The sequence below is a fragment of the Rana temporaria genome, chromosome 5 (assembly GCF_905171775.1).
Source record: "Rana temporaria chromosome 5, aRanTem1.1, whole genome shotgun sequence".
NCBI lineage: Eukaryota > Metazoa > Chordata > Amphibia > Anura > Ranidae > Rana > Rana temporaria.
Window position 1 is genome coordinate 185,032,742 of NC_053493.1, and position 15,942 is coordinate 185,048,683.

At 45.2% G+C, this 15,942-nt stretch overlaps 1 protein-coding gene across 1 annotated transcript in view; it reads right to left on the bottom strand.

Annotated features, from left to right (window-relative positions):
• Positions 1-15,942, bottom strand: part of SLC9A3 (solute carrier family 9 member A3) — a 714,882-nt gene that overhangs the window by 486,795 nt on the left and 212,145 nt on the right. The gene's annotated exons all lie outside the window — the stretch shown is intronic.

The following is a 15,942-nucleotide window of genomic DNA, read 5'->3' on the forward strand; positions in this document are numbered from 1 at the left end:
GTCATTAATGTACCACAGTTAACACCACTTTCTATTCCCTGTGTTGTAGTTTTTGTATACTTACATCATAATAAAGTTGTGTGTATTGTACTGTGTTATTGTTTTTTTTCCAAATGTTTGCTGGTTTTATAGGCCTACAATATATAAAATACAATATATAAATACACAGCATTTCAGAATGTAATAGGAATGTATTTTTTAAAATTTTGCATTCAGAAGTACATTTACATTTAAAATATATTTTAAAAAAACATTCTTAATATATTTTTCCCAAATATATTGCCATATATTTGAAATGCTACAATTTTGGCCATATTCAATATATTTCAAAACATATATTTCAATATATTTGTAGATATATTTTGGAATGCATTGTGAAATATGTTGCAAATATATTCATTAATATATGTTAAATGTACTTCTTAATGCATTTAGCAATATATTTTTGCAGCCATAAATATATTGCAAAGTGCATTTTGGAATGCATTGTGAATATATTCATAAATATATGTAAAATGTACTTCTGAATGCATTTAGCAATATATTTATGAATATATTCGCAATTCATTCCAAAATGCACATTGCAATATATTTATGGTTGCATAAATATATTGCTAAATGCATTCAGAAGTACATTTAACATATATTTATGAATATATTTGCAACATATTTCACAATGCATTCCAAAATATATTCACAAATATATTGAAATATATTTTTGAAATATATTGAATCTGGCCAAAATTGTAGCATTTCAAATATATGGCAATATATTTGAGAAAAATATATTAAGAATGTTTTTTTAAAATATATTTAAAATATATTTTTCTTCCACATGGGAGACTGCTGTCCCTATAGGAAATAGCTGGAACCTCTCCCTAAACTATGTACTGGACACACACAGTATATCACAGGTGGTGACAGGTGCAGTGCTGGTGAAATATACAGAGAGTCACCTATAGGTTGCTGTCCCTATAGAAAATAGGGACTTGGTATACATATACTACAAGTAGGGTTGAGCGAACCCGAACTGTAAAGTTTGGGTTCGGTACGGACTTTGGTTTTTTTTTGCTCCCGAACCCAAATAATTGGAAAAAGTTTGGGTTCGGGTTCGGAGTTCGGCTATTTTATGGCGCGCTGCACGGCAGCCTATCGCCATTTGTTTTACTAGTGTGACTAGGAAGCCATCACAGCCATGCCTACTAATGGCATGGCTGTGATTGGCCAGTGCAGCATGTGACCCAGCATGTGACCAGCCTCTATATCAGATAGAGGCACACAGCACAGCTCGTCACTCTGCATTAGCTAGTGTAGGGAGAGGCTGCTGTTGATTGAGGGACAGTGTCAGAGAGGTGTATCCTGCTTCAGAAATCTACACAAGCACTGTTTATTTCTGTGAGATCTGCATCTTATAGTTTAGTGAGAGGTTCCAGCTATTTGCTATAGGGAGAGGCAGCTGTTGATTGAGGGACAGTGTCAGAGAGGTGTATCCTGCTTCAGAAATCTACACAAGCACTGTTTATTTCTGTGAGATCTGCATCTTATAGTTTAGGGAGAGGTTCCAGCTAATGGCTATAGGGACAGCAATCTATAGGTGACTCTGTATATTTCACCAGCACTGCACCTGTCACCACCTGTGATATACTGTGTGTGTCCACCCCTTCGCTGCCCACCCCCCCTCCTTACCCCTTTGCTGCCCCCCCCTCCTCTCCTCCATTTTCCTTTTTCTCCTGCCTTTTCTTGTTCACCCTTTCACTGCCCCCCTCCTCTTCTCTCCTCCATTTTTCTTTTTTTTACCGCCTTTTCTTGTTCACTCCTTCACTGCCCCCCCTCCTCTCCTCTCCTTCAAACTTAATCCTCCATTTTTCTTTTTTTTCCCGCCTTTTCTTGTTCACCCCTTCACTGCTCCCCCCTCCTCTTCTTTACCTTAGTTACTTCCCTCTCTTTCTTTTTAACATTCTCTCCCGTTTTGCATAATTAATATTTCTGTTGGGGAGCTGGATTTTAGCCCATTGCTGGTGCATTAACTAAGGGAGGGTTGAGCATGGGGTCCCGACTTACTAGGCCAGCTGAGGGTACACTAGCCTATGACCTTGTGCTTCAGCGGGAGGGACAGCAGGGCGTGAAAGGCTGGAGAAAGTTAATGAAGCTTGGTGCAAACTATAGACCTATATCTCTAATTGGGGTCAACGTAAAAAATGTTGCTAAGATTCTAGCTAGCCGCCTACAACCATTATTGCCTCAATTAATAAATTTAGACCAGGTTGGCTTTGTCAGCGGTCGAGAGGCAAAAGATAACATGCTTAAAGCCCTCCTGCTGACGAACTATGCCCGCACTCAAGATATCCCTCTTTGCTTGCTAACGGTTGACGCCGAAAAGGCATTTGACCATGTTAGTTGGAAGTTTTTACGATCCTCCCTTCAACAGATTGGCATGGGTCCCTATATGATAGCACGGATTATGTCCTTATATCTATCACCATCGGCTAGAATTAGGGTGAATGGATCCCTATCCCCTGCTTTCCCTATTTTTTTTATGGAACACGTCAGTGACGTCCCTTATCACCCCTGTTATATGTGTAGCACCCCCTTACTTTCAGTATGGGCACTACGCTAAAGTCAGTGGGGGAATGGGAGAGTTATTTTGCTCCTATTCGTAATTGGTTAAATTTTGGGCTGCTGTCATTCCAGAACTGACCTGTAGGTCAGTCTGCGCTCCAGGGATGCGATCCCATCCTTGGGTGACAGTTGGCACTAGAGGGGTTCTTTTCCCCAGCAGCCAATTAGAGGAGTTTTCCCTCACGGAGCATGCTGGGTGAGGGTATATCTGGGGCGGATGCCATTTTTGTGTGTTCTTTGCGGGTTCTTGGTTCCAGGTGCGGCACCCACCTTCAGGGTGTGTGCACATCGCGGGCCCCACCACTATGGCCTACCTGGCCTGGGGTCACGCGCTACGTGGAGTTCCAGACTTTGGGCCCTCCTGGCCTGGAGCAACTGATGCTACTGTAGCGCTCACCCCCGAAGGCCCCTTTAATAAAGGGGCCCCCAGATTCTGGCCCCCACCCTATGTGAATGAGTATGGGGTACATTGTACCCCTACCCATTCACCTGGGGGAAAAAAATAGAAAAAAATAATACACCACACACATTTAAAAATTAATTTATTAGTCAGCCGGGGGTCTTCTGCCGGGGCCCCCCACCACCACCCCATTAGGCCCCGGGCTTCGCCATCTTCACCGGGACCCCCTTCACCAGTGAGGCTCCTGCCTTTGGGGGAGGGTCCCGGGCTTCGACGGTTTCTGCGGGGGGGGTGCACTGGCACCCCACCCCCGTCTTCAGCGCCGTAATTCACCGGGACCCCCTTCACCAGTGAGGCTCCTGCTTTTGGGGGAGGGTCCCGGGCTTCGACGGTTTCTGCGGGGGGGGGTGCACTGGCACCCCACCCCGTCTTCAGCGCCGTAATTCACCGGGACCCCCTTCACCAGTGAGGCTCCTGCCTTTGGGGGAGGGTCCCGGGCTTCGACGGTTTCTGCGGGGGGGGTGCACTTGCACCCCACCCCCGTCTTCAGCGCCGTAATTCACCGGGACCCCCTTCACCAGTGAGGCTCCTGCCTTTGGGGGAGGGTCCCGGGCTTCTACGGTGTTTTCCGCCGGGAGGCGACACCCGCGGGCTTCTGCGATGCCTTCCGCTTCTGCCTGTCTCCTCCGCAGAGCACAGGGCTTGTCTCCGCTGTCTTCTCCCTTCTCTTCCATTCGATGTTGACACGACGAGGTCCGGCGCTGGAATGCCGTCTGAGCAGCGGGCATGGACTTATATAGGGCAATGCCACCATGTGACCTCAACCCATGTGACATCACATTCCCATCATGCCCAGGGAATGTGATGTCACATGGGTTGAGGTCACATGGTGGCATTACCCTATATAAGTCCATGCCCGCTGCTCAGACGGCATTCCAGCGCCGGACCTCGTCGTGTCAACATCCAATGGAAGAGAAGGAAGAAGACAGCGCAGACAAGCCCTGTGCTCCCGGAGGAGACAGGCAGAAGAAGGAAGAGAGAAGAAAGAAGACGGAAGAAAGCCCTGGCTCCGCGGGGGAGCCAGGCAGAGGAGGGAGCAGAGAAGACAGAAGAGAAAAGACCGGGGAGTTGGCGCACCCCCGGCAGAAGACCAGGAAGACCGGAACCCTGGCGGAAGGCACCGGAAAGACCGGGGGATAGGCGCCATCCCCCGGCAGAAGACCCCGAAGTCCGGATGCCCCCCCTAATGTAAAAGAGCTTAAATGGGGTGGGGGCATCCGGCGGAAGGCTCCGGAGAGGACCGAGGGATGGCGCTCTCCCCCGGCAGAAATCACCGAAGCCCAGGGTCCCGGCAGAAGATCGGGAGAGAAGAAACCCCCCCTTGTAAGAGAGCTAAAGAAGAAAGGGGGGGCTCCGGAGCAGATTAATAAAATATTTTATTGTGTGGTGTTTTATTTTACTTTACACTTTCCGATGTACCCCATACTCATTCACATAGGGTGGGGGGCCGGTATCTGGGGGCCCCCTTATTAAAGGGAGCTTGCAGATTCCGATTAGCCCTCCGCCCGCATACCCCGACAACCAATGGCAAGGGTTGTCGGGAAGAGGCTCTTGTCCCTATCGACATGGGGGCAAGAGTGCTGTGAGGTGGGGGGGCAGTGCCCCCACAGCACACACTCCCCCATGTTGAGGGCATGCGGTCTGGTACGGCTCAGGAGGGGGGGGCGCTCGCTCGTCCCCACCCCCATTCCTGTCCGGGCCAGACTGCGTGCTTGGGATGAGGGCTTGGTTTGGATCTGGGGGGGGAACCCCGCGCCGAATCGGTGCGGGTTTAACCCCTCACGTTCCGGACCAAGCCTAAGAGCCTAATGTAGCCCTGGAGGGGGACCCGCGCCGATTTCAAGTTTGAAATTTGGCGCGAAGTTCCCCTTCATGGCTGAAAACAGCTCGGAGATTCCCGTGCGCCGCGTCACGCAGCGCATTCACGGGTACGCCGCTTGGAATTTACCAAGATTTTCACGGCGTACTGACAAGGCGCACGGGAAGCGCCGAAATTTCTCTCTGCGCATGCCCAGTATGCAAATGAACCTCCCGAGGTTCAGGCGCACTGTGCAAGCGTATGGGGATCTGTTTTCAAAAAACACTTTCCCTTTCAATTCGGCCCGCCAAACACTTTCAAACACATGTCACTTCACTTCCCCTGCATCCCCCCACCTCACCCCTAATAAACTCCCGCCCAAACCCCCGCAATTTACATTTCAATGTGCCGTGCGCCAGGTCTGTACTGGCACACAATGCACCCTCTCCTGGGCGCACGGAGCACATTAGTAACTAGGGAAATACACTGCACTAGCAGCGTATTTCTTTAGTAAATTACCAAACGGCTGCTACTCCTGCTTTTACTCCATGAGTCATGGAGTAAAGGCTTGGTAAATCAGCCCCAGAGTCTTCCAAGTGTTGAGGTGGAATCCAGGAACGTTCTCTGTGTCTACTGCCAGTACAGGTCCAGGCTAAAAGCAAAGTCAACTCAGCAGGATAGCCACACCATATATCAGGAGCAAATATGGAAATAAAAAGCTCTCATAGTGAAGTATGTAAGCACTTGTATGTTTAATAAAGGTAAAAATGTGCTTACATCAAGAAAAATAGGTAAAAAACACCAAACAGCAGCACTTCCGGTGGACGGTCAGGGTATCGCGTCACTTCCGGTCACGTCTAACCTTACGCGTTACGTCACGTGACTTCATCAGAGGTTACTGAGTGACTATCGAATGCTGTCTTATTATAGGTACAATGAGGAAATGGATCCGCGGCCATTTTGGATTACAAAACGCCATTTGAACAATACTAAAATGCGGCCATTTTAAAGAAGGGCAAAGAAAAGGGAAAGGATTTAATCTACCGTATTTATCGCGGTATAACGCGCTCTGGCGTATACCGCGCACCCCCAAAGTGGCCCCCAATCCTGTGGGAAAAAAAGATTTTTTGTTTTTTTGTACTTACAGTTTTGGTGTCTTGCGCGGCATCCATCTGCGGCCTCGTCGGGTCCGGCGTCCTTCTGCGGCTTCGGGTGTCCTCTTCGGCGGGTCCGGCGTCCGTCTTCGGCGGGTCGGGCGTCCATCTTCGGCGGGTCGGGAGTCCATCTTCGGCGTGTCCGGTGTCCATCTTCGGCGGGTCCGGTGTCCATCTTCGGCGGGTCCGGCGTCCTTCTGCGGCGTCCTCCCGCTCGTTTCCCGCCACGACTTTTAATACTGCGCCCGCATATAGTGAGCGCAGTACACTCATGAATCTTCGGGCAGGCTCGGGCGCCTCTCGCACTGACGTCCTGTACGCTCAGGACGTCAGGACGTCAGTACGAGAGGCGCCGAGACTGCCCGAAGATTCACGAGTGTACTGCGCTCGCTATATGCGGGCGCAGTATTCAAACTCGTGGCGGGAAAGCGGGTATCGGCGTATATCGCGCACCCACGATTTTGCCCTGATTTTCAGGGCAAAATAGTGCGCGGTATACGCCGATAAATACGGTATATTTAAATCGGTTACCGTAAAGTTAATACGGACCAGAAAATATTAGATTAAACGAGCAATCATCTAAATACATAAATAGAGTATCAAAATGCCAAAATGTGTATTGAATAGATAAAACATATTAAAAACTTGTCAACATAAAAATAATGTTAATATGACAAGATAACAGACTACGGATAATTGCAATTAGTTAATAAAGGTAACTAAACCAATAACTGACAATATCCTAAAAGTATGTGTACAATTGATTAATAGTCTGAATTTTAGTAACCTTTTAAGATGAAATTTAAAAAATGTAAAATGTTAAAAATTATATAAAATTGATGAATGTGACCAAATTGGGTACTGGACTAGACTGGAGTGAGTGATATCACTTACGTTTACATCACAAATCAAAAACCCCTCCAATCAATTAGTCATACAAATTCATTATATATCAACACATGGAACTTAAAACAACTAAAAATTACTTAAAAAACAGTTCACGTCGAACTCTACATTTAACCCATTGGGCACTAATGTGTTTAAGGAGTGGATCCACTGAGATTCCTTCTGGCTGATAGTCCTAACCAGATGGGCTCCTCTCCAGGGTTTTTTAAATTTATCTATCCCCCAAAACGATAACTGTTTAGGATCTTTATTGTGTTTCTCCGCAAAGTGCCTACTCACATTGTGCTTAGGGAAGCCATTTTCAATATTGACAACGTGTTCCTTTATTCGAACCATTAGGGCTCTCTTTGTTCTTCCTACATACTGTAAATTGCAGGAACACTGCAGAACATAAACCACCCCTTCAGTATGACAACTGATGAAGTAATTTATAGTGTGACATTCATTTGTGTGGGTGGAAATGAACTCAGTCCTTTTCTTTTGAGGACCTTTAGAATGTTTACAGGCATAACAATATTTACAGGGAACGAAACCCTTAGTGTTAAAAAACGTATAGCCACTCTTGGGTGGAGGGTCAACCACATTTTTTACCAAGATGTCTCTTATAGTGGGAGCCCTTTTATACACAATATTAGGTTTTTCTGGCAGTATAGATTTTAAATGCCTATCTCCTTTCAAAATATGCCAGTGTCTTTTAATTAGTTTTTCCACATCCTTATGCTGAATATTGTAATCCAAAATGATGGCAGGGGCCATCATATCCCGCTGTTTCTTCATGTTTCCCTGTAGCATCATGTTTCGATCTAGACCCGCAACAGATTGGATTTGTTCATCGATAAAGTTATCTGAGTAACCTTTATTTTTGAATCTTGCACCTATAAAAAATCTGTATAATAATACGAACCAGCTGCCCCTTAGGGATATTAAGCAACCATGATTTATGGTGACAGCTATTTACTGACAAATAGCTGTTAGAATCAACACTTTTAAAGTGTGTTTTAGTAATCAATTTATTAGATGATATATTAATATCAAGATCTAAAAAGTTTACTGATTGATCACTAATACTAAACACCAAATTAATGTTTTGATCGTTCTTATTTAATTCTGCACAAAAATCTTCAAAAGTTTACTTGGTACCTTTCCAAACCATAAGCACATCGTCAATGTATCTTTTGTAGAATACTAATTGAGTGGGGGTGTTTGAATATATAACACTCTCCTCCCACTGTGCCATAAAGGCATTAGCAACTGAGGGCGCAAATTTTGCGCCCATGGCTATGGGTTATAATACGATTGATTGTACCAGAAATAGTTAGACTTCAAACAGAATTCCAAGCATTTGATGAGGAACTTGCGTTGCTTGCAAATCAGCATAGTATAGTTCCTTAGAAGCCATTTGGTGGCACTACAAGCTTGGTGATGTTTTACTATTGTGTATAAAGAGGATACATCCGCTGTGGCAATCCACGTTTGTCCCTCCACAACGGGTACCTCTTCCAATAGTTGCAAAACATGTTTGGTGTCTCTTAAGTAGGCTTTGGTTTGCTGAATGGCTGGTTGCAAAAATTGGTCAAGGTATTGACCCATCCTAGCTGTGAGTGAGTCAATACCATTGACTATGGGTCTACCAGGTGGGTTGACCTTGTCCTTATGTATTTTCGGAATAATGTATATTATTGGTATTCTGCAGACTTTCGGCAAAAGAAATACGGATTCCTTTTTGTTCAAGATATCACTTTTGACCCCCAAATGAATAAGCTGTTTCAATTGTTCTTTATATTTGGAAGTGGGGTTTCCTAATAATTTAGTGTAGTACTCAGTATCTTCCAATTGTCTCAGGAGTTCTGTATTGTATTGTTCTTTGGATAGAACCACAACTCCTCCTCCCTTATCGGCAGGTCTAATTACAATGTCTTTGCGTTTTTTCAGGGACTGCATTCCCTTTTTAAGATGTATGGGGTCACTTGCTTTTTTCAGCTTTAGTCCATCAAGGTCCTGTAAGACTAGTTTTTTAAAAACTTCAATATTTGGATTATTGCTGACCTGTGGATTAAACACAGAGTTGTTGCGCAGTGTACTATGTTGAATGGGATTTATGGATGTCAATGTGGAAGATCCATGTTTAATTGGATTACCTAAAAAGTACTTTTTAATGTTCATTTTCCTAATATATTTTTGTATGTTAAAAATGGGGTTGGGACTTTATATGAGGCATGTGGTTTAAGTCACCACAGGCCTCCATCCCTGTAAGGATAAAATATGGACGGTTGGGACTTTAAATGAGATGCGATTAGCAATATGCGATTAAGTATATATATGGAAAATGTAAAAATTCTTACCATAAAGACCAGGCTCAAAAATACCAAACCAAAGAAGCACAAAACCAAATTAATTTGTCTAACTGTATGTATTTAAAACAGAGGTTCAGTTGCAGTCATTTGCAAATGTCTGGGAAGCTGCAGGCCACGTCACGGCACTCTGTGTAACTGCAGTCCTAACTGATTTTTAAGGCCTCCAAAAGGAGGAACCCAGGTGTGCTAATTAATAGACAGGGAGCAGAAGGCAACATAGAACCGCCCCTGTCTATGGTTGGTCTGGCAAATGAGAGCACTGAAAAAACAAAATACAAAAAACAGGGGTGAAACCAAAACATGCCTCCCAAGCCAAAATACCACCAAACTGGGTGCGGACCACATCAAACTGGGTCAGCTAGTCAAAAAACGACAATGCATAATTTAACTTGTTGGTGGCAGATCTGTGGAGGCACCACTCCTGAAATCGCATCTCCATCCCTGGTTAATGTTTGTATGCCTATAAAAGTTTCAAATTTATTTAAGTTCTTCACAGGTGCATGTTTGAGGCCACCCTCTAGTACCATTATTTCTTCTGGAGTGAGTTCCTTGCCACTTAGGTTGAAGACCCCCTCCCCTTTTCCACTCTTTTCCTTTTTGGATCTCTTTCCTCCTCTACAGCCCCGTTTTCTTTGGGAATTCGGGTTTCCTTTTCGTTGTGAGGTCTTCTTGGGGATCTTTGGTATTCCGTTGTTCTTCTTGGGGATTGATCCTCCCGTATCTGCCTCCTTGGAGACAGGTAAGGGTCTTGGGGGTATCGTCTCGGGGAATAATTCCTCCGATCCCTGTCTAAAAAAGACTCATGGGAATTATGTCCATAGTAAGGTGCATGGTAAGGGTGGTGGTCTTGATATTGTCGCAAAGGTTCAAATCGGTTATGTGTAGGAATAGGACTCCGTTGCGGATAATTGTAATATTGGGGATAGTGAGGGTTGGGATTATGGGGTGGCGGGTAATATATTGGCCCCCTATTATCCCGATAGTCCCTCTCCGAGTTTCGACGATTCCAGTACGGTTTCTTGAAAGGCTTTTTAAAAGGTTTTTTTGAACGTGCATTTTGAGGTGTTTGGTGACGTTGTGCTTCACCACTATTTTTCTCTTGACCTCCTCTCACAGATGGAGGAGCTTGATCCTGCCAACCTAAATGTTTGTCAGGTCTATTTGTCCCTAAGTCTTGAATGTACTCTTCTTTCTCAGGTGTCGAATATGTTGAAGTAGGTAATGGAGGCGTGTGTTTTGCCTGTCATTTGAACACCTGGTCTCCTTTGTAATCTCATATGTCTCGTTGGTATTTCTTTGTTTTTCTTAATTGAACTTCACGATCTTTGGTGGCTAATGTTTTGTTTAATTGTGTGGATAATTTTTTGAAATCAGTTGAGTCTTTGAATGGTTCCAAAAGAATTTTAGTTTCTCCTATTATAGCATCCATGGTCCGCATCTTCTTTTGTTTACGTTTAAGAAGAAAATGAATGGCTTCCAAACTTTTATCATTATAAAAGTGGAACCATTCATCCATAGATTGTTTGTCCAAGAGGCCATCATTGGGGGGAACATCCCACCTAAGTCTTCTCGGAACAATTTTTTCTTTTATATACCGGTCAAATGTATGAATATCCCACCACAAATTGATCTTCCTTTCCATAGTATGTGCCAAAACTCTAAATTGGCTATTGAGGTCAGTTTTCCTAGTGATGTGGGTACCATTAAACACTTCATCAAGATTCACATTGCGGTGTTCCATGTAGGAGAACACCTCCATGGCAGCAAGCTTTAGTGGTGTTAGTGTATAGTGGAATAGAAAAATAGGTGAACTAAAGCGCTGGCCAACCGTGAAAATTAATATATAACCAGTGAACAAATATAAACAAATTGCTGCTCAAATCTAAAATGTGCTAACAACAAATAAAGGTATGAATAAAAGGTGATGAGCGCAAACTGCAAAATTAACAGTGAATAACAAGACAGTCCTTAGGGACTGATAACAATCTATTTATAAACCAAATCAAAAGGCTGTGCATTAAGGTGAAAAAACACCTGAGTTGACTTCGCTTTTAGCCTGGACCTGTACTGGCAGTAGACACAGAGAACGTTCCTGGATTCCACCTCAGCACTTGGAAGACTCTGTGAAATACAAGTTACCCACTGTTTGGATCCTGCCCCAGGCCTTGGAGGATTTCGTTGATGCACATTACCCAGTGACTGGAGGTAAGCGCTCTGTGAGCCCAGGCTTAGCGAAGTGTATCCAGATTTTTCACATTGATGATCCAAGGACAGAAGACTTGTCCATCTTTGATATTCACTTAAATTTTGGACTTTATTATTGAATTTAGTTTTTTATTTGGGTGTTTTTTCACCTTAATACACAGCCTTTTGATTTGGTTTATAAATAGATTGTTATCAGTCCCTAAGGACTGTCTTGTTATTCACTGTTAATTTTGCGGTTTGCGCTCATCACCTTTTATTCTAACCTAAAGTGACACTTCGGCTGCCAGGCTTGTGCAGGAGCCTGTCCGGGGGCACTTCACCCACTCTGACTAGAGTGGCGACGAACTGTATCTACTACTACTGAGAGCAGTATTGCTCTTTCTCATATCCAGGCCTGATACCGCAAAGTTCTCTTGCTTCATCAACCTTTTCTCTTTACCTTATGTTGATGTTGGTCGTGTTGGGCCGGAAATAAAGCATTCAGAAAACCTTTATTTGATGACTGGACATTCGCTTACTAATCTACTCATCCACTTCACCCCTAGACAACGGTAAGAGGTAACTTAATACGCCGATCCCAAAACAACCAGCGGCTCCTGCGGGGGTAGCGCCACACGTGGGGGCTCATCCGGGATTATCGGCTGTTACCTCTGGCAACGGAAATCATGAGTAGCGATTTACTAAAGAGCAAAGAGTGTCGTGTATTTAGAACTGTCCGGTTACGTGGTTAACCTCACACAGCTAAGCTTGGGCGTACGTGCAGCACAGCACGCGCCTACAACGTGTCCAGACAAGTTCTTCAAGTGGGAGGAGCCACCCTCCCCTGCGTGAGACGTATGATAGAGTTTCGCGCCAAGCCAGCAGAGCACCGCCCATCTGCAAGAAGGAAGGAGAACCGCGTGGTGATGTCTGCCTTCCTACAACCGGGTGTTGCCGTTCCACGGCTGAGGCCTCCAACTACCTCACCGGGGGTCCTCAACATATTTGCACCGCCTGGAGTGCCTGTCACTGACACAGGCATCCGCTTGACCACAGAAGGACAGTTAGTGCTATTGTCCAGCGGAGGGACAGAGATGCTTGGACTGATCTGTCCTCGATGCGAGGAACTGTCCGTAAAGATTCAGCCTTTCGCCCAATGCCAGAGATGCCGGGCCTATTTGTTCGTCGCTACATCGCCCGTAAAGACTCCAAGGGAGTATAGGGTGAATTTCATCACGGCTGTCATCACCGCGGAGGAGGAGACCGCAAGGCCAGAGCCACCCCCATCGGTGGAGCTCGTAGAGCCGGAGGCTCCCAACATAGAGGTCATCTCAGTCTCATCAACCCTGACTTTGCTCTCCGGAGGTAAGCCCTATGACCAAAGATGACCCAACTAGCGTGACCAGTTTAACGGACATGACAAGAGGACAGGCCGACACCACTTCGGAAACCATTACTTCCACAGCGGTCTTCGTGTGGCATGCTCCAATTGGAGTAGGACCTGATCCAGCCTCCCGCGGCCGCGGTCGAGGCCTACCTTCCAGCCACTCCTCGCCGGATTGGCCAAGTGACCTCCCTACATCCAAACCCTGCGGCTATCTACCTGCAGAAGAGCTAAACCCCTCCGATCTTGATTCTGTATCTGAGGATGAGGACACACTAGAAAGTCTATTTGAACCAAGGTTCCCGGAATCTCAGGGCTTTGGAGGATCCCGTGCCACTCATGGTACTCGGAGGAGGAAGAAGCGCTCTGGCCGGAGCGCGTCTCGTGGGTCTCAGCAGCCGTCCATGAACGTTCCACAGCTAACCTGGGGAGACGGTGAGTCCATTTCTGTTCCTACTGTTCCACTCACCACCCCTGTGCCCCTTGTTGCTCCCGTATTGAGAAGGGCACCAGACGCACTAGTGCTGCTAGGACGAGGAGACCCGCGGATCCTGCCCAATTTGGCTCGCCTACAGCATGTTTTGGTCCAAAAGGTTTCCACCGAATATGGATACGAATACCCATATGTGCCACCCCCTCTCCTTTACCAAATTGATCAGGAGTGGGGGGGGGGTGGTGCCGCAACGCTGTATGGGGCCACTTAAATGTCCCAAAAGAAGAACGGGAGACCCCATATGCTTTTGTCTGTTTGGGGAAACGTTTTCAGGACTGTCTCAGAGACTGGAGCTGGGGCAGACATATCTATAGAGACGGGGTCGTATTGAAATGCCCCGGGAAGGAGGATCAGACCTTTTTGGTCTCATCGACCACCGTAAGAGGGGATGCTGTTATGTTGCCCGATCCTCGCTTTTACAAGTAGGTCAGATGTTGAGTTTGCCTGACCTACTGACTTTCCGGAAGTTTTGGACAAGAGTTTGCCCCATTCAGTTGTGTTTTTTTCCCCTTTACCCCTGGCCTCTCCGGATTCCACATCAAGACTTATTTGAAGAACTTTGGTGGGGTTGGGTTCAGTCAGTTAGAAGGGGTCCTTGCCAACTTTTCTACAGCAGTAAGGGAAGATTCAGCAAGAAAAGAATTGCTCTACTTTTTCACTTCCCTTTTGCTGCTATTTCTTGCACTTGAACTGGACTGCCGCAGTACCAGCGCACTGACCGCTAGGGGCAGTGTTCTGTAACATTTTCATTGCAGGACAGAACTGTACATATATAGGTAGATTCAGGTAGAATGGTGCAAAGTTACGGCGGCGTAGCTGAGCGTGTTTAGGCTACGCCGACGTAAGTTAGCAAGGCAAGTACTTGATTCTCAAGGTACTTGCCTGCTAAGTTACGGCGGCGTAGCCTAAAGCGGGCGGGCGTAAGGGCGCCTAATTCAAATGTGTGTAAGGGGGCGTGTTTTATGTCAATGGGGCTTGACCTTACGTTTTTTACGTTTTTTTTCAACTGCGCATGCGCCAGGCGCCTACATTTCCCAGTGTGCATTGCGGCTAAGTACGCCACACGGGCCTATTGATTTTGGCGTGGACGTAAACGACGTAAATCCCTATTCACGGACGACTTACGCAAATGACGTAAAAATTTTGAATTTCGAAGCGTGAACGGCGGCCATACTTTAACATTACTATTCCATCTGATAGATGGAATAACTTTAGGCCTGATAATGCCTTACGGAAACTGCGTAAATGTACTGCGGCGGCCAGGCGTACGTTTGTGAATCGGCGTATCTACTAATTTACATATTCTACGCCGACCGCAATGGAAGCGCCACCTATCGGCCAGCCTCAATATTGCAACCTAAGATAGGACGGCGCAAGCCGTCGTATCTTAGATATGTTTAAGCGTATCTCTGTTTGAGAATACACTTAAACATAAGTCGGCGTAGATTCTAAGTTAGGTCGGCTTATCTACTGATAAGCCAGCCTAACTCGTTCTGAATCTACCTAATAGTTTCTTTTGTTTTTTTATATTTCTTGCAAACAGTAAAGTTATTGCTCAGCACTGATGCCGCGTACACACGGTAGTTTTTTGTGATGAAAAAAAACTGAAATTTTTAAAAACGTCATTTAAAATGACCGTGTGTGGGGAAAGCGTAGTTTTATGTCTTCTGAAAAACGACAAAAAAAAAATTCGAACATGCTTAAATTTTTTATGTCGTTTTTCAAAACTTCGTTTCTTGTGTCATTTAAAATGATAGTGTGTGGGTAAAACGATGTTTAAAACAACGTTTTTAAACCTGCGCATGCTCAGAAGCAAGTTATGATGGGAGCTTGAATGGAACAGAGTGCCGTCGTACGTGCTGAACATAACCGTGCTTTGCGAGAGCATTTTGAAAAAACGATGGTGTGTAGGCAACGTTGTTTTTTAAAATGAAGTTTGAAAAACGTTGTTTTGTTTCATGATATAAAACGTCGTTTTATTTCATCACAAAAAACGACCGTGTGTACGCGGCATGACACTTAGGACTCCTCGGGAGGAAGGGAGATTTCACGCTTTGCCGGGAGCGTGCAGTTTCAATTTCGAACTTGGAGATTGTACATAGATAGAAAGGCCCAGATTCACAAAAGAGATTCTTAGAATCAGTTACGCATAGATAACCATTCGATCCGACAGGCGTAAGTCTCTTACACCGTCGGATCTTAACTGCAGATTGTGTAGACAGGGCCCCAGTGCACTGTATTGCCCGGGGGCCTATAATGCTCTTAAGATGACACTGCTCACTCGGGACCACCATCCCACTCCAATATCTATTTATTCATTTTTTTAGCCAATATTCATGCATCCTACTCCTGATGATTGGCTTTAAACGCAATGAAACGCATTGAGTCTACACTCAAGGGTGCCAAGTCAAGCTTGCCCAAAATCATGAATTTTATCAGTTATATTTAATATCTATATTCATTATGATTATTATTTCACTTGATCTGTAGGTCAATTGATCCAATTGTTATTGCTTGTATCAATTATGTCTATCCAATGTCAATATTAAATATGTCAATATGACTATTACTCATAGGCGTGCACACAGGG